At 40.5% G+C, this 26,292-nt stretch overlaps 1 protein-coding gene across 1 annotated transcript in view; it reads left to right on the top strand.

Moving 5' to 3' along the window:
• The window catches only part of LOC136862002 (adenosine receptor A3), a 78,278-nt gene that overhangs the window by 22,273 nt on the left and 29,713 nt on the right, over positions 1-26,292 (top strand). Inside the window, exon 2 of the mRNA XM_067138857.2 lies at positions 11,566-11,715. The gene's annotated coding sequence lies outside the window, so the exon portion shown is untranslated. The remainder of the gene's footprint in view (positions 1-11,565; positions 11,716-26,292) is intronic.

Genomic DNA, 26,292 nt, shown 5'->3' with positions numbered 1-26,292 from the left:
AAACGGCATCGAGATTGTCACAGTTCCCCGCGGGAGCCTTGAAAACTATGAATTCGGCATTAATATTTGAGTGCTAGGGGTGTCTTGCCCCCGAGTTTTTTTCTGTTAGTAAGTCGTATGTGTACCAAGTTTGGTTGAGAGCTATGCTGGAACAAACATACTTACATCCGTAATCTCGATCATTATTATTTTCCAACCCTTCTCACCGCCGTGCCAATAGGGCTGATCTTGGACTTAAATTATATCTGGAGTGTGACTATTCACTTCAGCGACCCCCAAAACTATGGATTCTACATTAACATAGGTTGCTTTCTATTATTTTTATACTTCACCCCCTTTTCCATCCCAGCTCTAAGCAATCCTATGAGTGTCTTATACAACAGTATATTTTTTCCAGATGGTAAGTCATATGTGTACCACTTTTGGTTGGCATCTATGCCCAAACGTACATGCATGATCTCGCTGCTGTAAAATCCTGCAACTGACGTTGCCATGGTTACGACAGTTCATTTCCTTATCGAATTCCTACAACGGGAACACTGGGGTGCTAATATCTCCATAACGGTTGGTTTCAGGGCCTTAAATATGGTTTTCGGGCCCGTAGAGCTTACCGCACTATGTTCTTTGCGTCAAGGGGCTTAAAATGAGCTTTGTCTCGAACTTGTACGACAAATTCGATATTTCGCCTATATTACCCTATTATTTTTATATCTGCCCCGTCACCTCCCTCCTCGAACTGTTTTGAAAATAAAATACAGCCCATGTCACTCAGGGATTATGTATATTTACATTAGTAAAGTAATTTTTAGAACCGGTACAGTAGTTTCTGAGATTAGCCATTACATACAAACAAAGTTTACCTCTTCATGTATTATTAATATTAATATAGATTGATATGTCAATCTTAATCAAGGTTGGTTAGCATATATACCAGGAAGAACACTATGGTCACATATGTATCCAATGTACTGTCATCTTGGCACTCATGTACTATGATTATCTATGATTACTTACTACAAATAAAAATAAAATCTCAATTCTTACTAATCGCATATACCTTTCACACACTTTCGAGGTTCACTATTTGACCTTTGATTCCAATATATCGACGTTTCGTCATTATTCGTCCTTTATTTTTACTATACGAAGACTTTCCACTACACCATATCTGACAGTGATAACCATATTTAGGAAGACATTCATTTTTAACCTTATTGAATATATCCCTTTCCTGTACGTCTTATCGTTATTCCATAAGTGACAACCACAACTCAATATTCACGATAATATAACCTTGTGTCATGTTTAGTCAACATACCTTCCTGAATAGGCACTCAACTTCGGTTAGATAGGATAGTGTGATTTCTCTTATAACGATACACTCTTTACGTATCATCAATGGCCTTCAAATGAAATTCCTATTCAACTCAACATGTCAAGATTACAATAAACACGTCACCGTGTTAGTACGAGCGCGAGGCTTCGTACGAATATTAACAGACTTATTAGTCTTAAAACAGATGTATGACGTCTATCCTGAAATATAGAAATAAATATAGATTCCTAGATATTCCTAGGTAACTCCATGTATGTGGACTCCTTCAAGTATAGGTTAGCCTACGTTTTTTCTATGTTAGAATAATAAAGGAACCAAATCTAACATTACGAACGAGGTACCTTTCTACCCAAAATTAATACTAGAAGAATGAAAATAAAGGAAGCAAGGAAATTTTCACTTAATTAATTACTGCATCTGGTCACCCATATAGTAATCAATCACGGCATCCACCCTTTGGCCTCCTTCTTTGCGAATTTATTTAGCCTATCATATTTTTATCCAGGCTGCTGACATTAAACATTGTTACACACGGTGCTCTGTTATTTTCACTGATGATCGGTCACTTGAACCTAAAACTCAATATACATTACATCAATAAAAGTAATACAATGTTATTACAATTTCAATATAGTTCTATTTTCACATTCGTCTTTAACAATTCATTGACTACAAGTATTGCGTTTGACAGATCAAGAGCACGGATTGCTATTTTTCCTTTCTTAACACTTGTATTAATATAATTTCATCATCATCATCATCATCTGTTTACCCTCCAGGTTCGGTTTTTCTCTCGGACTTAGCGAGGGATCCCACCTCTACCGCCTCAAGGGCAGTGTCCTGGAGCTTCAGACTCTTGGTCGGGGGATACAACTGGGGAGTATGACCAGTACCTCGCCCAGGCGGCCTCACCTGCTATGGTGAACAGGGGTCTTGTAGGGGGATGGGAAGATTGGAAGGGATAGGCAAGGAAGAGGGAAGGAAGCGGCCGTGGCCTTCAGTTAGGTACCATCCCGGCATTCGCCTGGAGGTGAAGTGGGAAACCACGGAAAACCACTTCGAGGATGGCTGAGGTGGGAATCGAACCCACCTCTACTCAGTTGACCTCCCGAGGCTGAGTGGACCCCGTTCCAGCCCTCATACCACTTTTTCAAATTTCGTGGCAGAGCCGGGAATCGAACCCGGACCTCCGGGGGTGGCAGCTAATCACACTAACCAGTACACCACAGAGGCGGCTCATTAATATAATTTACGAGTCTTTAAATTTGATCACCACGAAACGCCTTTCTCTTTCATCCGCTGAATATTAGGACATGTTTGTCATTTTTCTATCTCTATTAACAATCTATACTAGGTACTCTGAATATTTTCACCTTTCCTATTAATTTTCTGGCACTTTTCGTGTCTTTTCTCTAATTATTAATACTACATCCAAGTACGATTTTCATATTTTACAATTATATTATTAACATTTTTTTCTTTTGTTTTCTTTTCTTATATCAGGAACAAAATCATAATGGCAAATAAATTAACGTGGTTTTGACTTTTTTTTACACCATGAAAGCTAACCACAGTACAAATAATATGAATGTATTAATGTTCCTTTACCACTTTAATTTTCTGATATCTTTCCAGTCCAGACCATCTGCTTATATATATAGAGAGAGAGAGCATATAAATCAGTAGAGGGGTAATGTGTATGTTATTCCCAGGAAATTTAAAGTATGACATTCTAGACGAATAATGAACTGAAGTTGACATTAAATTATTTCCTAACTGAAGGAGCATACTGTTCATGATGGTGATGATAGGAAGTAGAGCTTTGTTATGGATATTTATGTTCTGCTTTAATATCTACAGTGGGATTATCAAAAAGAAACTGCCGGGCTGAGTGGCTCAGACGGTTGAGGTGCTGGCCTTCTGACCCCAACTTAGAAGGTTCGATCCTGGCTCAGTCCGGTGGTATTTGAATGTGCTCAAATACGTAAGCCTCGTGTCGGTAGATTTACTGGCACGTAAAAGAACTCCTGCGGGACTAAATTCTGGCACCCCGGCATCTCCGAAAACCGTACAAGAGTAGTTAGTGGGACGTAAAGCGAATAACATTATTATTAAAAAAGAGACTTGTATTTTGTTGGCCTTGGCCTACAAAACATATTTTGAAATAATTCAATCAAACAATCAATACTGATCTGCATTTAGGGCAGTCGCCCACGTGGCAGATTCCCTATCTGTTTTTGCCCTAGGCTTTCCTTAAATGATTTCAAAGAACTTGGAAATTTATTGAACATCTCCCTTGGTAAGTTATTCCAATGCCTAACTCCCCTTCCTGAAGTTCAATATTTGCCCCAATTTGTCCTCTTGAATTCCAACTTTATCTTCATATTGTCTTCTTTCTCCCAATTCTTCCCAGCCAAAACTTTGCAACATTTTTGTAACGCTACTCGTTTGTCAGAAATCACCCAGAACAAATCGAGCTGCTTTTCTTTCGATATTTTCTAGTTCTTGAATCAAGTAATCCTTGAGAGGATCCCATACACTGGAGCCATACTCTAGTTGGGGTCTTACCAGAGACTTATATGCCCTCTCCTTTACATCCTTACTACAACCCCTTAAACCCTCATAACCATGTGCAGAGATCTGCACCCTTTATTTACAGTCCCATTTATGTGATTACCCGAATGAAGATCTTTCCTTATATTAACACCTAAGGACATACAATGATCCCCAAAAGTAACTTTCACTCCATCAACGCCGTAATTAAAAGAGAGAGGACTTTTCCTATTTGTGAAACTCACAACCTGACTTTTAACCCCGTTTATCAACCCACCATTGCCTGCTGTCCATCTCACAACATCATCGTCGTCACGTTGCAGTTGCTCACAATCTTGTAACTTATTTCTTACTCTATACAGAATAAGATCATCTACAAAAAACATTACCTCTGATTCCACTTCCTTACACATATCATTTGTATAAATATAAGAAAGCATAAAGGTCCAATAATACTGCCTTGAAGAATTCCCCTCTTAATTATTACAGGGTCAGATAAAGCTTCGCTTACTCTAATTCTCTGATATCTATTTTCTAGAAATATAGCAACCCATTCAGTCACTCTTTTGTCTAGTCTAATTGCACTCATTTTTGCCAGTAGTCTCCCATGATCCACCCTATCGATTGCTTTAGACAGGTTAATCGCGATACAGTCCATTGGACCTCCTGAATCGAAGATATCTGGTATATTTTGCTGGAATCCTACAAGTTGAGCTTCAGTGAAATAACCTTTCCAAACACCTAATTGCCTTCTATGGAACCAGTTATTAATTTCGCAAACAAGCATAATATAATCAGAAAGAATGCCTTCCCAAAGCTTACATGCAACGCATGTCAAACTTACTGGCCTGTAATTTTCAGCTTTATGTCTTTTACCCTTTCATTTATACACAGGGGGTTCTGTAGCAACTCTCCATTTATTTGGTATAGCTCCTTCAACCAAACAATAATCAAATAAGTACTTCAGATATGGCACTATATCCCAACCAATTATCTTTATTATATCCCCTGAAATCTTATCAATTCCAGCCGCTTTTCTAGTTTTCAACTTTTGTGTCTTGTTGTAGATGTCATTGTTATCATATGTATCTGGACATTATCCTTGTAACAAATAATCTTTATATACTGCTGACTGAATACTTTTGCCTTTTGAAGATCCTCACATACACACTCCCCTTGTTCATTAATTATTCCTGGATTTTCCTTCTTGGAACCTGTTTCTGCCTTAAAGTACTTATACATACCCTTCCATTTTTCACTAAAATTTGTATGTCCACCAATTATGCTTGCCATCGTGTTATCCTTAGCTGCCTTCTTTGCTAGATTCAATTTCCTAGTAAGTTCCTTCAATTTCTCCTTACTTCCACAGCCATTTCTAACTCTATTTCTTTCCAGTCTGCACCTCCTTCTTAGTCTGTGTATTTCTCTATGATAATAAGATGGGTCTTTATCATTCCTTGCCACCTTTAAAGGTACAAACCTATTTTCACATTCCTCAACAACTGCTTTAAACCCATCCCAGAGTATATTTACATTTTCGTTTACCGTTTTCGACCGATCATAGTTACTTTTCAAAAACTGCTCCATGCCTGCTTTATCAGCCATATGGTACTGCCTAATAGTCCTGCTTTTAAGACTTTCCTTTCTATGACATTTATTTTTAACTACGACAAAAACAGCTTCATGATCACTAATACCATCTTTAAGCGATTAAAAATATCATTTCCTAACACAGATTTGAAGAAAATTTTCCGGATTGCAATACAATGTTGTTTTCGTTTTATTTCATTAGGCCTCGCCAGCATCGTAGGAGTTCACTCTCTTTCCCATCAAACGGTCATAACAGAGAGCCCTTCAATTATAATAGTAATACAAGTATTAAAATAATAATTATTACTATTATTAAAGTGAGCCTCCGTGGCTAAGGCCGCAGCGCGTCGGCCTCTCACCGCTGGGTTCCGTGGTTCAAATCCCGGTCACTCCATGTGAGATTTGTAATGAACAAAGCGGAGGCGGGACATATTTTTCTCCGGGTACTCCTGTTCATTCCAGCAACTCTCTCCAATATCATTTCATTTCATCTGCCATTCATTAATCATTGCCCCAGAGGAGTGCGACAGGCTTCGGTAGCCGGCACAATTCCTATCCTCGCCGTTAGATGCGGGCTTCATTCATTCATTCCATTCCTGACCCGGTCGAATGACTGGAAACAGGCTATGGATTTTCATTTTCACTATTATTGAAACTGGTGTAGTGGTTAGTGTGATCGGCTGCCCATCCCCGGAGGCCCAGGTTCGATTCCAGGCTCTGCCACAAAATTTGACAGGTGGTACGATGGTTGGAACAGGGTCCACTCAGCCTCGGGAGGTCAACTGAGTAGAGGTGGGTTCGATTCCCACCTCAGCGATCCTGGAAGTGGTTTTCCGTGGTTTCCCACTTCTCCTCCAGGCAAATGCCTGGATGGAACCTAACTTAAGGCCAAGGCCACTTCCTTGCCTGTCCCTTCCAATCTTCCCATTCCTCCACAAGGCCCCTGTTCAGCATAGCAGGTGAACCCGCCTAGAGGATTACTGGTCCTCCTTCCCAGTTATATCCCCGACCCAAAATCTGACGCTCCAGAACACTGCCCTTGCGGCGTTAGAGGTAGGATCCCCGCTGAGTCCGAGGGAAAACGGGCCCTGGAGGGTAAACAGATTAAGAAAGAAAGAATTGGAACTGTTCATAACAATAATAATAATAATAATAATAATAATAATAATAATAATAATAATAATAATAATGAAAGTTACAGCCTGTTTGCAGTTAATCGACCGAGTCAGGAATGGAATGAATGAAGCCCCCATCTAGCGGCGAGGATAGGAATTGTGCCGGCTGCCGAAGCCTGTCGCACTCCTCTGGGGCAATGATTAATGAATGACAGATGAAATAAAATGATATGGGAGAGTGTTGGTGGAATGAAATATGGCAGGGAAAACCGGAGTACCCGGAGAAAAACCTGTCTCACCGCCGCTTTGTCCAGTACAAATCTCACATGGAGTGACCGGGATTCGAACCACGGAACCCAGAGGTGAGAGGCCTGCGTGCTGCCGCCTGAGCCACGGACGCTATACTACTACTACTACTACTACTACTACTACTACTACTACTACTAATAATAATAATAATAATAATAATAATAATAATAATAATAATAATAATAATAATTGTTATGATGAAGATGATCATGATGACTGCTGTTTTAAGCGGTCAAATGTCGAGGTCATCGGTTGTATTATTATTATTATTATTATTATTATTATTATTATTATTATTATTATTATTATTGTGATCATCATCATCATCATCTGTTTACCCTCCAGGTTCGGTTTTTCCCTCGGACTGAGCGAGGGATCCCACCTCTACCGTCTCAAGGGCAGTGTCCTGGAGCTTCAGACTCTTGGTCGGGGGATACAACTGGGGAGTATGACCAGTACCTCGCCCAGGCGGCCTCACCTGCTATGCTGAACAGGGGCCTTGTGGAGGGATGGGAAGATTGAAAGGGATAGGCAAGGAAGAGGGAAGGAAGCGGCCGTGGCCTTCAGTTAGGTACCATCCCGGCATTCGCCTGGAGGTGAAGTGGGAAACCACGGAAAACCACTTCGAGGATGGCTGAGGTGGGAATCGAACCCACCTCTACTCAGTTGACCTCCCGAGGCTGAGTGGACCCCGTTCCAGCCCTCGTACCACTGTTCAAATTTCGTGGCAGAGCCGGGAATCGAACCCGGGCCTCCGGGGGTGGCAGCTAATCACGCTAACCACTACACCACAGAGGCGGACATTATTATTGTGATACTGATTGTAATCTTAGCGTTCTTAGTAGGTGCTCCGTTCTGTTGCTTCTGCTCTAGCCAGTGAAATGGCAATGGCAATGACTCGTACGAGTTTTCTGACAATGAGGAATCTACTGTGTGGCAAAAGCCTCAGCTTGTAGACATGTCACGATGCTATGTTCATTCAGGGCTTCTATACGGCGGTAAATATGGGCTCTGAAATGTTAACACAATTAGGAGAATTAAATGCCTTCGAGATGTGGGTGTTCCGAAGAATATTACATATCTCTGGAGTAACCACTTCTCTAGTGCGCATGACAAGGGAACGAATGTTGGTTTGTACTATCAATTATGTGAGGAATGATAAGTAAAACCTACTAAAATTGATCATGCAGAGTAAAATCGATGGACGTAGAGGTCGCGATCGAAAGAAACACTCTTGGCTGAGGAACTTCAGGGATTGGACAGGACTAGATTCTAGTAGAGTGATGAGGACAGCTGAACATCGTGCAGACTTCGCTGTGATTGTGGCCAACCTTCAGTAATGGAGAAGGCACTACAAGAAGAAGGAGGTCTTCAACATATCACCAATTTTCAAATGCATACCAAAGTGAACATTATGAACATTTTTAAAATTCGGCTGCTCTAACCAGGATCGAACCTACTGCTTCGTATACTTCAGGCCGACACTCTCCCTCAGGTTCTCAGAAACATTACTGCATGTATGTTTTTTTTTGTGTTGGTTTACATCGCACCGACACAGAAAGCTCTTATGGCGACGATGGGATAGGAAAGGGCTAGGAGAGGGGAGGAAGAGACCGTGGCCTTAATTAAGGTACAGCCCTAGCATTTGCCTGGCGTGAAAATGGGAAAACGTGGAAAACCATCTTCATGGTTGCCGACAGTGAGGATCGAACCCACTATCTCCCGAATGCAAGCTCACAGTTGCGTGATCCCTACTGCACGGCCAGCTCGCTTGATACTCGTACTACTACTACTACAATTCAACATTAACCACATAGGTATGTGGTGGGTTCAATTAATCAGAACAGCAGTGTACACAATATCCAGCCTTCGTTTTCTTGTTAACTACTTACAGTGCTGCCATCCTCATATGATTCTGAAACGTGCTGGTCCCCATGCTGCCTGTCTGATTTATAGAACTATATGTTAATATTAATCTCAATAGACCGAGCTCGATAGCTGCAGTCGCTTAAGTGCGGCCAGTATCCAGTATTCGGGAGATAGTAGGTTCGAACCCCACTGTCGGCAGCCCTGAAAATGGCTTTCCGTGGTTTCCCATTTTCATACCAGGCAAATGCTGGGGCTGTACCTTAATTAAGGCCACGGCCGCTTCCTTCCCACTCCTAGCCCTTTCCTGTCCCATCGTCGCCATAAGACCTATCTGTGTCGGTGCGACGTAAGGCAAGTAGCAAAAAAAAAAAAAAAAAACTCAATTGCTTTGAATAATTTAGAAAAGAGAAAATATATTTCACGCACTCAATCTATGTTACCCAACTGGAACAAGTAAATTAATGACTTACAAATAGTATTAACTAGTGATTTAACTTTCACTTTTCACGTAGAAAATATTGTGAATAAAGCTCACAGGAACTTTGGGCTTTCTAATTAGAAATTCGTTTGGCCTAAGCATTAAGTCTTTATTTCGTTTGTATTTTCGTTCTTTAGATCAAATTTGGAATACGCCTCTATTATTTGGAATCCAGCAACAAAGTTATTCAGGGATTTGATTGAAAGATTCCAGAAAACAGTTCTTGAAACATATTTTTCAGGCAAACCGTACAATATTCTAAATATTATTTATCTTATTAAAAGCTGATTGAAAAATTTGGATTTGAAATGCTAGATACGAGAAGAAAATGTCAGTTCATAATGTTTCTCTATGAACTTCTTAGTAATGACAGAGATGATATGGAACTATCTTGTCGACTGACAGAAAAATTTAGGAACATTTTTTTCTTGCCAAAAAGTTAATACAAACAAACATTTAAATTTACCTCTATACAGACTGATATCACTGTATAATAAATTACATCCTCTGATTATTGATTTATTTGAAGATAAACAATCTGACTTCTTGATATCTTGTGGGCATTTATTACAGGTAATCGATTAAGTCAAGGATTCCATGTTGTCGGTATTTTAATATTCTTCTTTTTTATAATGTTCATCATTTTATTATTGTTTTTATTATTGTTACGAAATAGATTAACTAATTTTTATTATTTATCCATTTTGTTTTTGTATCCAGTTTGGTATTTTTATTTTTGTATTTATACTTACTAACATTGGAAGTTATGAGAGAATATTGTAGTTGGATATTTGTGTATTTTCATTCAATAAATACATGAATTAATAAATAATTATCAGAAATGTTATTATTTTGTATCTCGTGTAAAAGAACCCATTTAGGTAGACGATAATTGTAATAATGATATTGGTTTTTCGTCCCACTAAATACTAATGTACCGGGCGAGTTGGCCGTGCGGTTAGGGGCATGCGGCCATGAGTTTCCATCCGGGAGATAGTGGGTTCGAACCCCACTGTCGGCAGTCCTGAAGAGGGTTTTCCATGGTTTCCCATTTTGACAACAGGCAAATGCTTGGGCTGTACCTTAATTAAGGCCACGACCGCTTCCTTCCCATTCCTAGGCCTCTCCTATCCCATCGTCGCCATAAGACCTATCTATGTCAGTGCGACGTAAAACAAATAGCAAAAGAAAAAAATATTAATGATTTTCGAAGACCCTGAAGTGCGGGAATTTTGTCCCGGTAAATCTACCGACGCGAAGCTGGCGTATTTTGAGCACCAATTGACTGAGTCGGGACTGTAGCAGCCAACTTGGGCTCAGAAGACCAGCAGCGATTTGAGCTACTCCGTCTGGCAGTTATACTATTGCTAGTCTGTCTGTCTGTCTGTCTGTCTGTCTGTCTGTCTGTCTGTCTGTCTGTCTAGATAGATAGATAGATAGATAGATAGATGGGTAGGAGGTACAAATCATACAGTGCCTAAGAGTGGACCAACACCGTTACGAAATTCAAATTTCAACTTTTGCCCTGTTTATCGTTGGTTAAATTCCCGTCCTAACTTTCAATTTTTATTTGGTATAGAGGTCTGGAACGATGCTCACCGAACTTCATGAAGAAAACTAAGTTGCAATCCGATGCAAATTCTAAACCAACTGTGTTCAGAAGTCATCTCATCACTAAAAGATGTAACGCTTGATCGAGATCAGTTGCCCAAAGCCGGAGAAGGAAATCACTTTCATCTGTCATGATCGGTTGCAATTTTTATTTTGGATAATAGAGCTTTGAAAGACGTGGGTTCGATTTCCTTCTTAGGAAGTCAAAAATTTTGGGAACGAGAGTTCCACTTCTGGAGAAGCATATGGCCGTACGGTTCACTCAGCGTATAGCAAATAAGCGTGCCAGGGTAATTCCAAGGGGCCACGGATAATGGGAGCCTTTTTTATCTTCTGCTCCAAGGGCCTTCGTGGCATGTGCGGAGAAAGTTGTGGTATGCAGAAAAATCTGGTCAGACTAATCGTAGTCGTTCTCCTGTCATAAAGCCTGACAACAATGTTAGAACCACATGATTGCATGACGGATAGTTAATACTCGTCTTGATGTGTTAGGATATGGATCCAGAGTTAGCCGTCGGGCGTACTATTAACAGATATATTTTCCTGGCTTAACCTTTCCTTGCTTATACGATAGCTTTATTGTTCTGTTACAATGGGAAAAGTCATGAGTCACAATTTCAATATGAGATGTGCTTCCCGCTTAAATATTTTTAACCGCTGAACTTTCACCTACTGTAGTTAACAGGAAACATGTTTTCTCTCAGGTAGTCAAGAGCTCTGACGCAGTATCACAGTTACCGGCGTGGACGAACACATGTGACAGCAGTCTGCCAGTAACAGGACGTTTCTTCGACCAATAGACGAACACATGTGACAGCAGTCTGCCAGTAAAAGGACGTTTCTTCGACCAACAGGTAACAGTAGCTCTTATTTTTATTTTCCTTGGTAAAGATCAATAGATTTCTCTAATATGGCGCTTTAGTTATCCTCTGAGACTCAGACTGTTTGATGGCTACCTTTGTCTAACTGTACCTGGGGTCTGAATATTGAAATCTTCATGATAATTGTTGTGTTGGACAAAGTGGGCATGGAACCAGTGCTGCCAATAGTAACGGAATTCCGTGGGACATAATGAATTTTGAAAACAGTGAAAACTGAAACGCTTCGAAAACATGTTGAGTCTTTTCTTAACTCCATTATCTCAGACAGTAAAACTATTGAACCCTCTTCAATGAACAAATTGTTAGCCTTAACGCATCTTGGTGAATAAAGGGGAAAAGGTTGCCAAGGAAAGTAATGGAATCGGACGTGGAGGGTAAGAGAAGTAGAGGCAGCCAAAGGCGATGGTTAGACAGAGTTTTTAATGAACTATGGGTAGGAGGTATGGACCTAAAGGAGGTCACAGAGCTAGTAACAAATACCGTAGAGGATTGTGGAGGTGTTTAGTTAATTTACAGAGGCTTGCAGACTGAACATTAAAAGGCATAACAGTCTATAATGAAGTTATATGTGTGTATTGATTTAACTTTCGGCTTAAATTTCTTTCAAAAATGTATCACTTAATACTTACTAAGATAAATTTACAATTGTGTTATTGTTCTGTGGTGTGATTTATATGATATCAGAAGACACGTAATTTTTACAAACACCGATATTTCCAAGTTAACTACTTCTTGAATTAATGTTCAATGTAGCGGCCTTCGGTTCGGAGGGTTTCAGGTTTGATTCCGTGTCGTGACGGGGCTAGTTTGTTTTAATACGCACCACTTCATTCACACACCACACCACAGTGGGAAACTACCATAGATATACGCAATAATGAATACATTCCTTTACATAGGGATGGTCTCAATATGGGTATCCGGCCGTAAAACTCGGCCAAGTTCACAAGCGTGACACAATTCGTAGCCGCAACGGCACCATGTCGAGGGAAAAGCATTAACATATGACGGCATTTCCAGGTTAATTAAATAAGTGACTATTTCTTTATGGTAATCATGGAAATGCAGAAGTACAAGATTTTTGGGTGACTTGAGACCATAATTATTGCTTGTATTACTAAATATAATCTGACAAATTCTCAATGAAACTATTAGGAACAGTATTTAAATTATGTAGATCTAATCAGTTAGTTCATTTTAACCCTTTTGATGTTGCCGACAGGAAACCTGGCCATTGTCCTTCATCTGCCCTCATCCGGTAGGCCTACTTGATATTGTTCGGGCAAAGCCTAAACTAGAAATAACATCGATGTGCACATGAAGCGTCTTCAGTGTTGGGGTCATTTTTTCGAAATGAATAGGTTAGCTCTTTTCAGGTACACCCTCCAATAGACGTGAGTTGCATGTACCATTTTTACCACATACCAGCCCTCCTGCCATCCCCCTGTGGGTGGGGGCGGTAGAATAACACCCACGGTATCCTCTGCGTGTCGTAAGAGGCGACTAAAAGGGGCCCCAGTGGCTCTGAAATTTGGAGCGTGGGTTGGCGATCACGGGGCCCTCAGCTGAGTCCTGGCATTGTTTCCACTTACTTGTGCCAGGCTCCTCACTTTCGTCTGTCCTATCCGACCTCCCTTGGTCAACTCTTGTTCTTTTCTGACCCCGACGCTATTAGGTTTGCGATGGGTAGGGAGTCTTTCTTTTTCACGCCCTTCGTGGCCCTTGCCTTCCTTTGACCGATATCTTCATTTTTCGAAGTATCGGATCCCTTCCATTTCTTCCCTCTGATTAGTGTTATATAGGATGGTTGCCTAGTTGTACTTCCTCTCAAAACAATAATCACCACCACCACCACCCTCCTGCCAGTCTTAAATATCTGGCAGCACCGGGAATGGAATCCGGGCCCCCGAGGATGACAACTATGGAGGCGGACAATAGAATCGTTGATCCAGGGTATGAGAAGCAGATGAACGCCAAGGCAACGATGGTTAGACTGTTTTTATTGATTTTAATGGATGAGGTGTGGAACGAAACAAGAAAGAGGGCTAGTTGCAAGTAGAAGAATGTAGAGACGCTTAATTAATTCACAGATGCTTGCTGACTGAACGCCGAAAGACATATTTTTATTGAACAATTATGTATTTATATCATATTTTTATATTTTCTCTCTCCTACTCACGAGGCATTTATCTGGGATGACGTCTATATCTTTGACTGTTCAGTACTTAATATGATCACTAGTAGAACAGTGCAGACTGTTCAGTTTAAACTCCATTTATGTCATTTGTTGTTAATATATCAATTTTATCGGTAAAACCAGTTGTTTTGTTCGTCACTGTCAGGTTTCCGAGGATCCATACTGTGTCAACAAATTCTGTACGTTTAATCGATCATGGGGACTTGGCTTTCGGGTACTCCGTCTTTCCCTTAACATCATGTCCATTCTACAGGCAATATATCATCTCAGAGAGTAAAACTATTCAACGTCTTCAATGATCAAATTTCTAGCCTTAACGCATCTTGGTCACCAATACAACAATAAAAATTGTTACGGGGATACCCGTGGAGCAGAAAGAGGTGAAAGAAGGTGCTGGGGTGAATAGGTCTAACTACAATATCAAAGTTAATTTACAAATTTAACAAAGGTTATATTTCTTTAGAATTTCAAAATTCAACAAAGAACAACATATTAGGTACAGTTAGCAATTTAATAATATAATGTTATTTGCTTTACGTCTCACTAACTACTTTTTCGGTCTTCGGAGACGCCGAGATGCCGGAATTTAGTCCCGCGGGAGTTCTTTTACATGCCAGTAAATCTACCGACACGAGGCTGACGTATTTGAGCACCTTCAAATACCACCGGACTGAGCCAGGTTCGAACCTGCCACGTTGGGATCAGAAGGCCAGCGCCTCAACCGTCTGAGCCACTCAGCCCGGCAATTAGCAATTTAGAAACAAGGCAAGGAAAATACAGTATAGTGAATTCTACAAGTCCTGGGCTTCAAGCCCCTCGCTTTACGATTCTTGAGCTCACAGCTCAAATTTACAAAGAGCAAAAATTTACTCAAGGGCAGAAATCCCCTAATTCATGGAGCACTTGCTCCCAAAATAAAACATCTAGCGTTCCAAAGGCACTCTTTACAATTACAAAAATTCGAAAAAGAGCTAACAGACTCTCAGTTTCTTACTGCCTACGTACGGCAACATCAACCTACAACACTGGCCTCTCAAGGCACAACTTGCGATATGAAAACGGATTTATACAGGGGTATTTAATACCCAACCTACGGGGGCCTTCATAGAAAAGGAACAGGTTAAATAACTGGCCCAAACGCAAAATGAATGGAGGCGTACACTGCACTCCAAGATAATAAACACTAAAAACCTAAAAGGCTCTAGGCCGATGAAACAGGGGTTATTCCCAAACTAGTGAGGTGACTCGTATAGAATACACATTACCACGTTACAGAATGAAAAACAGTTATGACACGTAGTCACCTCAAACCAAGATGAAGGGGAGCTCGAGAGGGTACATCACTCTCTATCCCCGATTCACAGTTAAAGATTTATGAAATTTATACGTCAGCCGGCAGAAAGTTACATTTTTCGAAGAGAAGGTTACATAGTTAACGATTCGGAACTTTCCCGCGGGTTAAACTGCGGAGTTAGCAAGAATGAAAGATGTTATGTGGCCATTACCTTGTAGATGTACTGCTGACCGATGAAAGAGGCCGCTCACCTCCTGCTTTGACACACACACTTAGTAAGGTGATGATCAATTGGCCAAGAGACGTGAAAAGCCGCAGTTTATAAACCCTCAGGGAAGGTTCGAGATCATTCAAGATGAATCAGGACACGCCCTCTTAATTTTTATTGGCAGATACAAAGTGAAGAAGAAATACGGGATTGGTTGTAAATTAATTACAAAAATTAGGGATTGGCTAGATTCGGAAAGAAAAGGAAGAATTGCTAACCCAAGAATAAATGAGCATCAATCAGTTACAAAATCCTAGAAATACAAAACTTCCATAAATCATAAGTTCTTTCACTTCGCACCACGGTGCGTGATCATGGTTTTTTGGTAGTGTCATCTATGGGAGAATGTCCAAACTTCTTGATGAATGGCAAACAAAACAAGGATAAATACATTCAGTGTAGGCAACTGCACAATAACAAAATTACTCGATATTTTAGTGGTGACATCTTCTGATTAAAGTTCCAAATAGGTGTAGTTTCAGTTTCACTGTTTTACCATTAGAGGAGTTCTTTAGGCGCTGAATTTGAATGCGCGTCGTTGGGGTGTACCTTCGGTATAAAAATAATGGCAAATTATAACACAACGATTCCTGAACTCCAGTGTTTTCTGTCCTTATTAAACCTTCACCTTCGTCTGATTTTATGGCTCAAGGGTCAGTGTCTTGGCCTTCGGTTTTCGGGGTCCTGGTTTCAATTAAAAGCCAGGTTGCGGTATTTTAATCTCGAACAGTTAAGTTTTTGGCTCGGTGACAGGGTAGTTACGGTATTCCCAACATTCCTGCAACTAGTACACCACACAATACGTTATCCTCCGCCACACAGTAACCCAGTTTCCTACTCGGTAGATGTCGCTCACCCTCGCCAAAGGATCTACCTTGCAAGAGCTGCACCTGAATATCAGTAGCCATACGAAATTTAAATTATTATATTCAGCATCTTCCTACGCGCAGGACTCATCAGTTACTCTGTTTCTTTCCTCACTATTACTTTTATAACTGGTCACAACTTGAAGAATTCAATAAATAACCGTTCATACTTATTGCTAAACATAGGATTGTTCAAAACACAGGAGAAAAATAATCAAATATCTAAATCACTAACATCTCTATTGTACAAAAGCATCTGGATTACAGAAAGGACTGGAAGCGACATTTTTTTACTGTTTTGGTTTCAACCAACCAACCAACCAACCAACCGACCGACCGACCGACCGACCAACCAACCAACCAACCAACCGACAGACCGACCGACCAACCGACCGACCGACCGACCAGCCAACCTTGATCTGCATTAGGGCTGCCGCCCAGGTCCCGGATTCCCTATCAGTTGTTTACATAGTACTTTCTTTTATTTCAAATAATTTGGAAATATATCGAACATTTCCGTCGATAAATTATTCTAATCCCTAATTCCTTTCGCTATAAATGAATATTCACTCCTATTTGTCCTCTCAAATTCCAGTTTTATCTTCATATCGTTACTTTCATTGATCTGTTTCAGTCTTATCCTTGGCTTTGACAAAATTAAAGTGACTGAGGTATGAGCGATGCTAGCAATGCCATTCCTTATGCAGCCAGTCCCTGCTATGAATTGTATGAAAATTTTTATCATAGGGTCGGTTAGTGCAGGCTTGGCAGACTGATATGTAATAGCAACTACTGGCTCGGTGAGGAAAGCAATGGGAAACTACCTCACTCCTCATTTTTCTAGTACGCCTCTTCAGTGATGCCTAGAGCATCTATGACAGTTGATGGTGGAGCTGTTGAGGATCCAACCAGCCTTCGGACTGAAGACAAAACATACATACGTCATTGGAGAGATGTGTAATGACATTAGTAGACGAATAAGTTAATGTCATTACACATCTCTCCAATGACGACCCGGAACATACCGCTTAGTCGAGTAGCTCGTATCCTTACTCCCAATAATGCACAGTCCAAAGTTTGCAACATTATCGTAAGAAGCTAGAAGGGTAATACAGATGTACACTTGAGGAAACGGGGTAATAGTATTTACGAGAGTTACGACTAAAGTAATTTACATTTCAACATAACTTACTTCTTCATGTAGTTCGTTAATGCTTATTTAAGTGGCTAGTTCGGCATTTTATGTTATCCCTTCCTAAATTAGCAGCAGAGCGCGTTCGTTCTCCAGTACAGGTAACGTACAGTAGTTCTTAAGCTCGTATTCGAGGAGTGGTTGGTTTCGATCTTATCATCGGCAGCCGTGATTATGGTTTCCCATTTGCAGATACTCGGTTTGTACGACCACTATATTTCCTTTCTCAGCGTCGCCAAAAACGTGGCGTTAAACATAGACTCTGTTCAGACACTAAATAAACTATTATGATCAGTTATGAGTAGGGATTGGATCTTTATGCACTAAAAACAATTAAAATATGCATGCAATTATGCACTAAAATGTAGAAAACATCCATTAAAATTGAAAAAAGTATGCATTTAAGAATAAGCCAGTTTTATTCACCGGAGGCTTCAGTTTTATGTGCAGAAGAAGTAGTTGTAGTATGTTTTCCTTCTTTCCCTCAACCGAGGGAGTTGGCTGTGACAAAGCAGATTGTAAAATAAATCCTTTCTCCCCCTTTGCCATAATACGTGCAGTCGTTTTTGCATGTTGAAATTGAAATTTCTTTTCACATTTCTCTTCCTTCGAGCATACTTGACAATAGACGACAACGTCATCAGTTGACTAATCACTATTGCGTGACACCCACCGATATAATAACTAATTTCTGCTGCTTTTCTCTTTAGGCATTTTGAGGAAAGGATACGCAGACTAAGAATAAAGCAACACATTAACAGAAGAAATTCCTCACAAAACTAATCCTGGGCTACCGTCAGCCGAGATGATGAAAGGAATTTCCCATCCCTTTCTTGAAATAGCCAGGCAGCATGCTTGTGTGATATCGATATATTCCACTCAGAAAGTTGCTTACAAGGGATGTCCGACACACAGACAAATTTTCTCCGAGATGTAAAAAAAAGTAACTTATCCTTAATTTCAAATATGGTTAGAATATGCAATAAATCCAATAAACCCACAAAATATGTAGCCTTCGGAGAATGCGTCTTATGGGTAATAAGTCCGCGGCATTTCATTATTTATTTTTAAAAATAGAATTGCAAATAAATCACAAAATTCAAGTGACGCTGTAGACCGGTCATCAGCCATAGATAACTTTACCCAGAATAGGAATCTGAATTGACGTGTTGGCAGTAATTAGGCACTAGTGCAGATGAGGTAAGCTGATATCTTTACGGTCTGGATTGTTTTCAACCATTTCCGAAAGAATGACGTGAAAAATCAAAGCGATGATTATTAAAACTACGTTTTTGATATAGGCTAATGTTAGTGTGCCATTCCTGATGTACACTGTGTACTCGAATAATAGCGCTATACTCATAACATGATCTTAACTATCGTCTATACTCGCTTATGCTGAGATTTTCACTTAAAAACAGGTACTTCGACGTGCCTAAAAAATTACGCATGGAATCTCTCGCAATTTTCGATTTTGTAACATTTGGCTAGAAGATGAACGTCTAACCAAGAACACTACCTAATCGACCCCTGATATATTCTAATTTGTTAGGATAATGTTCCTCATCGAGCAACTTGGCTTCACGCACCGTTCATGAAAAATATTACTGAGATGAATTCGACGGGGAAGCAGATCTGAAAGAAAACCTATATCACCTGCGCTTTTTCCACAAGGATCGCTGAGATTTGAACCCAAGATCAAAAATTGTAACATTAATTACAATAATAATTCAAGGGTTATTTTAGTACCACTCATCATAAAGTTTATAAAATTTCATTCATCCAAAATTCATTGTTTCTTTTTTTAGTGTACGGAATCAGCAAAAAATAAATTTCGGATAGTCTTTATTATATTAAATGTACGCAGTTCTGAATTCTACGAACTGAACTTATTTCGCTTAGAACTTCGATTATGTAGAAACGTTAGGCATTGTTCTCTTAACAAAATTAAATGCCGTACTGTTTGGCTTTTTTTAGTGCCGGGAGTGTCCGAGGACAAGTTCGGCTCGCCAGGTGCAGGTGTTTTAATTTGACACCTGTAGACGTCCTGCGCGTCATGATGAGGATGAATTGATGATGAAGACGACACATACACCCAGCTCCCGTGCCAGCGAAATTAAACAATTGCGGTTAAAATTCCCGACCCTGCCGGGAATCGAACCCTGGACCCATGTGACCAAAGGCTATCACGCTAACCATTTAGCCATGGAGCCGGACGTTGCTCTCTTAATGATCTGCTTCACTTATATCTGTCTCACAGAATCTTTGAAGATGTCCAATGATCTAAACTATTAAGAAATATTAAGATATTGCGTGGCAAACTGGCCTTGAGAAGGTAAAAGTGAATGTTATATCCTAAAGGAATTTCCACAGTTGCACACACGTTTATATGGTTCTAAAGTGGTCTGTTGATAAATACCCAGAATAAACTGCCTGTTCGCAAACAAGCTCTCTCTCCAGCTCACCTAGCACAGACGGTTACGGATATAATGTACGGAAGTCTTCGTCACTACTGCTGCAGGATGATTGGTTGCATTGACGCAGATGCCGCTGTTATTTGTCTCCATAAAAGTAATACGATAAGTCGCTTCCTGATTTTACTCCAGTGATTGTGGCCCTGTTACAGAACACTGGTGAGTACATCTACTAACTATATGTACCTGTATTTGTTGTTTGCTTTTGATTCCTGTTAGATGTGGTGATGGTGAGCATTTTGCACATAGTCGCAGTGGTCGAGTGCATTATTTGTTCACGACCATGCATAAAAATACATTCGTTACATTATTATTGTTATTATTATTACTATTATTATTATTATTGATAGTCGTAGTCATCATCATCATCATCATCATCATCATCTGTTTACCCTCCAGGTTCGGTTTTTCCCTAGGACTTAGCGAGCGATCCGACCTCTACCGCCTCAAGGGCAGTGTCCTGGGGCTTCAGACTCTTGGTCGGGGGATACAACTGGGGAGTATGACCAGTACCTCGCCCAGGCGGCCTCACCTGCTATGCTGAACAGGGGCCTTGTGGAGGGATGGGAAGATTGGAAGGGATAGGCAAGGAAGAGGGAAGGAAGCGGCCGTGGCCTTAAGTTAGGTACCATCCCGGCATTCGCCTGGAGGAGAAGTGGGAAAACCACGGAAAAGCACTTCCAGGATGGCTGAGGTGGGAATCGAACCCACCTCTACTCAGTTGACCTCCCGAGGCTGAGTGGACCCCGTTCCAGCCCTAGTAATTAGATAAATACAATATGTCTAAGGAGATCCCGTGGGTAGATTTTTTGGAAAGGACGAAAAGAAGGGAGGAAGGAAAGGTGTGCGCAGAAGTTTTTATGTTGCAAAACCGGGAGGTGTGGGAGGGGGACGCGACGTATAAAGTATGCCGACAACTAAGAGTGGGTGTGTGTTCTATCTAATAACTGATGAAAACAACTTCACAGATGAAGAGAGGGGATTTATAAGCTCTAATATGAGGGAATGGTTGAATAGTTAGCATCGAGGTCATTGGTTCAGAGGATGCAGCGTTCTATTCCCGGCCGTATTATGAATTTTAGCCGCGTCTGGTGAATTCCTCCGACTCCTTTCCATACACACACACGTCATATAGCACTACTAACCCCCGCTAAAACACGCAATACATCCCTCTATGCTGGGTTAGCGTCAGGAAGGGCATCCGACCGTAAAACAGGTCCAACAAAGTCCATATGCGCGACGCAGTTTGCACCCGTGCCTCCACCACGATACGAGAAAGTGGAAGAAGAAGAATTATAAAGTTCTACATTCCTACTTAAGGGAGGCTGGGACTGAGTTTTTGGTGAAAAAAGTAATAATTATCCATTTTTCAATTTGTGCATATTATTGTACGTCGGACTCCTGCGGATCATTTGGCGGTGGTATTTTTCGGGTACTAAAGTACTAAAGTACTAGCGTGACATTCGAATGTCCGGTTGAGTCCCCATCCACTAGCTTTTACTTACGAAAATGTTTCTTTTTTTTTTTTTTCTAATATACATTTTCAGGTATTTAAAATGTTCCAGCTGAACCAATTTGGTTTCAAATTCCATGAGAATTTCACGGGTTGTTAACACCTGTATTGTCTTGATATTAACAGAAGGATTTTTTTATAATGTTGATACTTTAAAAGATAGTAGCCTTCAAAGGAGTATTTTTTAGCATAATTTGAGAAAAAATAAACACATAAAACACATTTTTCCCTCACATTCATGGACTTCATATGCAGACTCTCTCTGTTAAAATTCTTTCCATACTTTGAAGTGCCTGTACACCAGTTTTCAATGTGATATTTGAAGTAACTGTTCAGCTGGAGCATTTTTTATGCATATCGATTTTTAAACATTTTAAATTGTAGGTGTGAATTTCTCAGAAAGTTCTCTGGCTATTTTCCTAAAAATTGGTATATGGCCTTATTTCACCATTAGGAGACCACAAACCAAATTTCATTGAATTCTATCAATAATTACTATTTTTTATAAATTCAGTCCTAACTTCCCTTAAGAAGTATGGAAGCATATAATTCAATTTAATAGAAAACGGCTGTGAAGTACGCTTAAAACATGGTATTTATCCTCTGTAGAGGCCTAGTGCAGGTCTTTCCAATTGACGCCTATAGGTAACCTGCACGTCTGTGTGGATTAGGCCATGACTATGATGAATTCTAATGTTGAATACGGACTACAAACCCAATCCCTTAGCCAGAGGAATTAACCAATTCAGATGAAAATTCTTGACCCAGCCGAAAATCGAAACCAGACATAGAGCCGGATATTTCTCTATTGAGAGTTAGATAATTTGTTGAATTATACCTAGTGAGGTCCCATAATCAGTAAAAATAAATAATAAATGGGGCATGTTTCGTTTTTGCCTGAAAATAGTGTAGCTATGTTTATCATATCATAGTCTACTGACAAATAAGTAACAATCATGTCTAATAAATAAATTTCCTGTCTCTAGTCCGCTTTTGGGCCGATCCCGTGGTGTAACGTGCCTGACTCTTATCTGGAAGCCCTGGGTTCGATTCCCAGACAGCTCAGGGATTTTTACCTGGATCTGAGGGCTAGTTCGATGTCAACTCAGCCTACGTTATTACAATTGAGGAGCCACCTGGCGGTGAGGTAGCGGGCCTCGTCTAGAAAGCCAAGAATAACAGCCAGGGTGATTCGTCGTGCCGACCACACGACACCTCGTAATCTGCACGCCTTCAATCTGAGCAGCGGTCGCTTGGTAGTCCGAGGCCTTTCGGGGCTGTTGTGCCATGAGATTTGGTTTGGCTTAGACAGCTTATGGATTATACATCTTGAAATTCACCATCCTCCAATGCCGTCGTCGTCGGGAATTTCAGGTTCACTGTCACTCTCACATTATTTCTTCAGACCCTTTGTTCTCGGACACTTCCGGCACTAAAAGCCATGCGCCATTTCATTTAAGACCCTACATGCATCTCTTACCTGTATGACCCGTATTGTATAATAATAATAATAATAATAATAATAATAATAATAATAATAATAATAATAATAATAATAATAATAATAATAATAATAATAATAATAATAATTACCGAGCTCGATAGCTGCAGTCGCTTAATTGCGGCCAGTATCCAGTATTCGGGAGATAGTAGGTTCGAACCCCACTATCGGCAGCCCTGAAAATGGTTTTCCGTGGTTTCCCATTTTTACACGAGGCTGTACCTTAATTAAGGCCACGGCCGCTTCCTTCCCACTCTTAACCATTTCCTGTCCCATCGTCGCCATAAGACCTATCTGTGTCGGTGCGACGTAAAGCAACTAATAATAATAATAATAATAATAATAATAATAATAATAATAATAATAATAATAATAATATAATAATAATAATAATAATAATAATAATGGCTTATGGCCTCTGGAGATGCCTAGTGCAAGTCTTTAGAGTTGACACTTATAGGCAACCTGCGCATCTGTAGGGAAAGGCCTTAAACTGCCATTAATACTAATGCTGAAAATGACACACATACCTTGACTCCCAGCCATCGGAATTAACCAATTAAGGCCGGGAATCGAACCCGGGTCTCCTTGGACCAATGATCAAGTTACTCATTTAGCCATGGAGCCGGACATGCCTAATAAAAGAGACAGAATAAAAGCAATGCCTCTTATCTTCGCAGGGTCGATTGTACAATGTTTGTAGAAAACTCTTTAACCTGTTGTGTTTTCGCAGAATCCTATACTTTTAAGCTTCAAAGCAGTTAACTTGTTGTTACTTCCTGCCTAATGTGTAAGCAGCATATGAACAATATTGCGCACTTATCTATGGAATGATGTTTTGTAACATCGCGTTTTTGATAGCTGCACTCAGTTGTGAAAAAACAATTTTGAACACAGCCAGCGTTACACTCTCCATAACAGAAAAGGACGTTGGACATAATTTAAATTGTGGAACTGCCTCGCAGAATGAAGGACAGTTGGTCACGTTGCTAATAGCAAACAACTTTAGAAGTACACATGAACTTATGCCCTGAAAAATACCAAACTATGAAATATTTAGAAACATGACGCAACAGAAATTTGCTTAGATGACCAGCACCAAACTGACCATATTTTAATGTCCTTCCTATGTTGAGAACTAAGAGTTTTTATTATTATCTTAGTAGCGTATTTAAATTTGTTCTCAATTCTATTAATTTTTGTTTGGTTTTAACTATTTTAAATATCCCAGTATTTTATTTATGATTTTGATTAGTATGTGGTTAAGTGGAAGAGAGGGCCTCGAGCCCTAACATCGCCACTGAAAAAAAGGCATTAATTAAATAAATAAAAAGTAAATAATCTTTACTGCTCGCCAAACTCGTTACCTCCAAATTCTATTTCTTCTTCTGCTGCTATTTTTCCTCACACCTGGTTGAGTCGTAGGTGTGAACTATGTCGCATGCTCTGGTTTAGGGCCGGATGCCCTTTTTCACGCCGACCATATGTAGAGGCATGTATTAGCTTTTGCGGGTTTTTGTGATGGATCGGAGTGTGTAGGAAGAAAGGTGTGTTGAGACAAACACAAACATACAGACCCCAACGAGAGGAAACGACCACATGCTGACAAAATCATCGGCCCGGCCGGGAATCCAACCGGGACTCTCAAAACTGAAGGCGATGACGCTGACATTCAGTCAATGAGCCTGGCTCGTTCAAACCATATTTACCTAGGTACACACGAAATATTTCAAAGGAAATGAAATCCAGAATAACCAGACACAAACGAAATGACTAGGCAGAAAGAATAAAATTTCTGGCGCGAGAGCCCTGATGGACCTTGCCCTTCCCAAGTGATCGATGCTCTGCCCGAAGGCGTGTAGATTACGAGGTGACGCGTGGTAAGAGCGACAAATCCTCTTGGCCATTATTCTCGGCTTGCTAGCCCGGGGCCACTATCTCAACGTCACATAGCTCCTCAATTGCTCCCACGTAGGCTGAGTGGACCACGAACCAACCCCTTATCCAGGTAAACATCTCTGAAGTAACCGGAAATCGAACCCGGCACTTCCGGGTAAAAGGCAGGCATTCTACCCCTCCAGACCGCGTGATACACGTACGCCAAGGTATTCCTTGTTGCACAAAGTGTCAAGTACGGTACATTTTAAGTCCACTTTGTAGAAATTTCATAATTGAGGACTTAGGCCTACATATAAGGTGATATTGCAACTAAACATCATTCGGTATTATCGGCACAAAATTTGTGAATAATACTTGGAGAATTGCGAAAATAATTAGTGTATAATATGACCAAAATTATGCTTCAATACCATATCTGGTCAAATACTACAGTGATTAATTACACATTTATATGACCAACGGAAACCTTGTCATCTGTTCACCAGAGCTAGAAATAACTTTAATTTAACATCAAGATATCTCGATAAAAATACGCTATGTCTGAGAAATTCAAACACTACCAATCGAGTGGCAAGCTCCTAAGCTAACCCCTGGATATGACCTAGACTGTCTTTTTTCTTTTTTGCTAGTGGCTTTACGTCGCACCGACTCAGATAGGTCTTATGGCAACGATAGGATAGGCCTAGGAGTTGGAAGGAAGCGGCCGTGGCCTTAATTAAGGTACATCCCCAGCATTTGACTGGTGTGAAAATCTTCAGGGCTGCCGAGAGTGGGATTCAAACCCACTATTTCCCGGATGCAAGCTCACAGCCGCGCGCCTTTAACCGGATGGCCAACTCGCCCGATTTGGACTTTGTGGTTTTCCCAACTGCAGGTCAGTTCGTGGCGAGCAGCCGGACAGGCAGGTTGTAACATAGCTCGACTCCGCTATAGCTAGTGAGACTTGTCAGTGCGGCAGTGAAACCATCTTCAGAGATAAACATTTCATTAGTGAACTCATCATAGTTTACCGTTTAATACAGTGAATTGTGGACAAGTTTAGTATCAGTTATTTAATACTATACAATGGCTGACCCCCTAGATACGGGGCAGTCCATTAAGTTGGCATTAGAGACTTGTTATATGCACGACTCGCTACCTCAATTAGACTCAGTGAACCATAGGCCTACTCTATTGAACGGAACATCACAATTTCAACCAGCACCTGCCAGTTATGATCATCAACAGTTAGCAAGCTATTCTCATCAGCCACACCAACATCAACAGCAGCAGCAGGACCAGCACCAGCAACATAACGTCGCTCAGAACACGGGCACTCCTACCCCCTCACTACAAGAGAGCATCAC

Source organism: Anabrus simplex, chromosome 1 (genome assembly GCF_040414725.1).
Source record: "Anabrus simplex isolate iqAnaSimp1 chromosome 1, ASM4041472v1, whole genome shotgun sequence".
NCBI classification, from domain to species: domain Eukaryota; kingdom Metazoa; phylum Arthropoda; class Insecta; order Orthoptera; family Tettigoniidae; genus Anabrus; species Anabrus simplex.
Note: the sequence above shows the minus strand (reverse complement) of the source record. Positions and strands in the feature narration are given on the sequence as shown.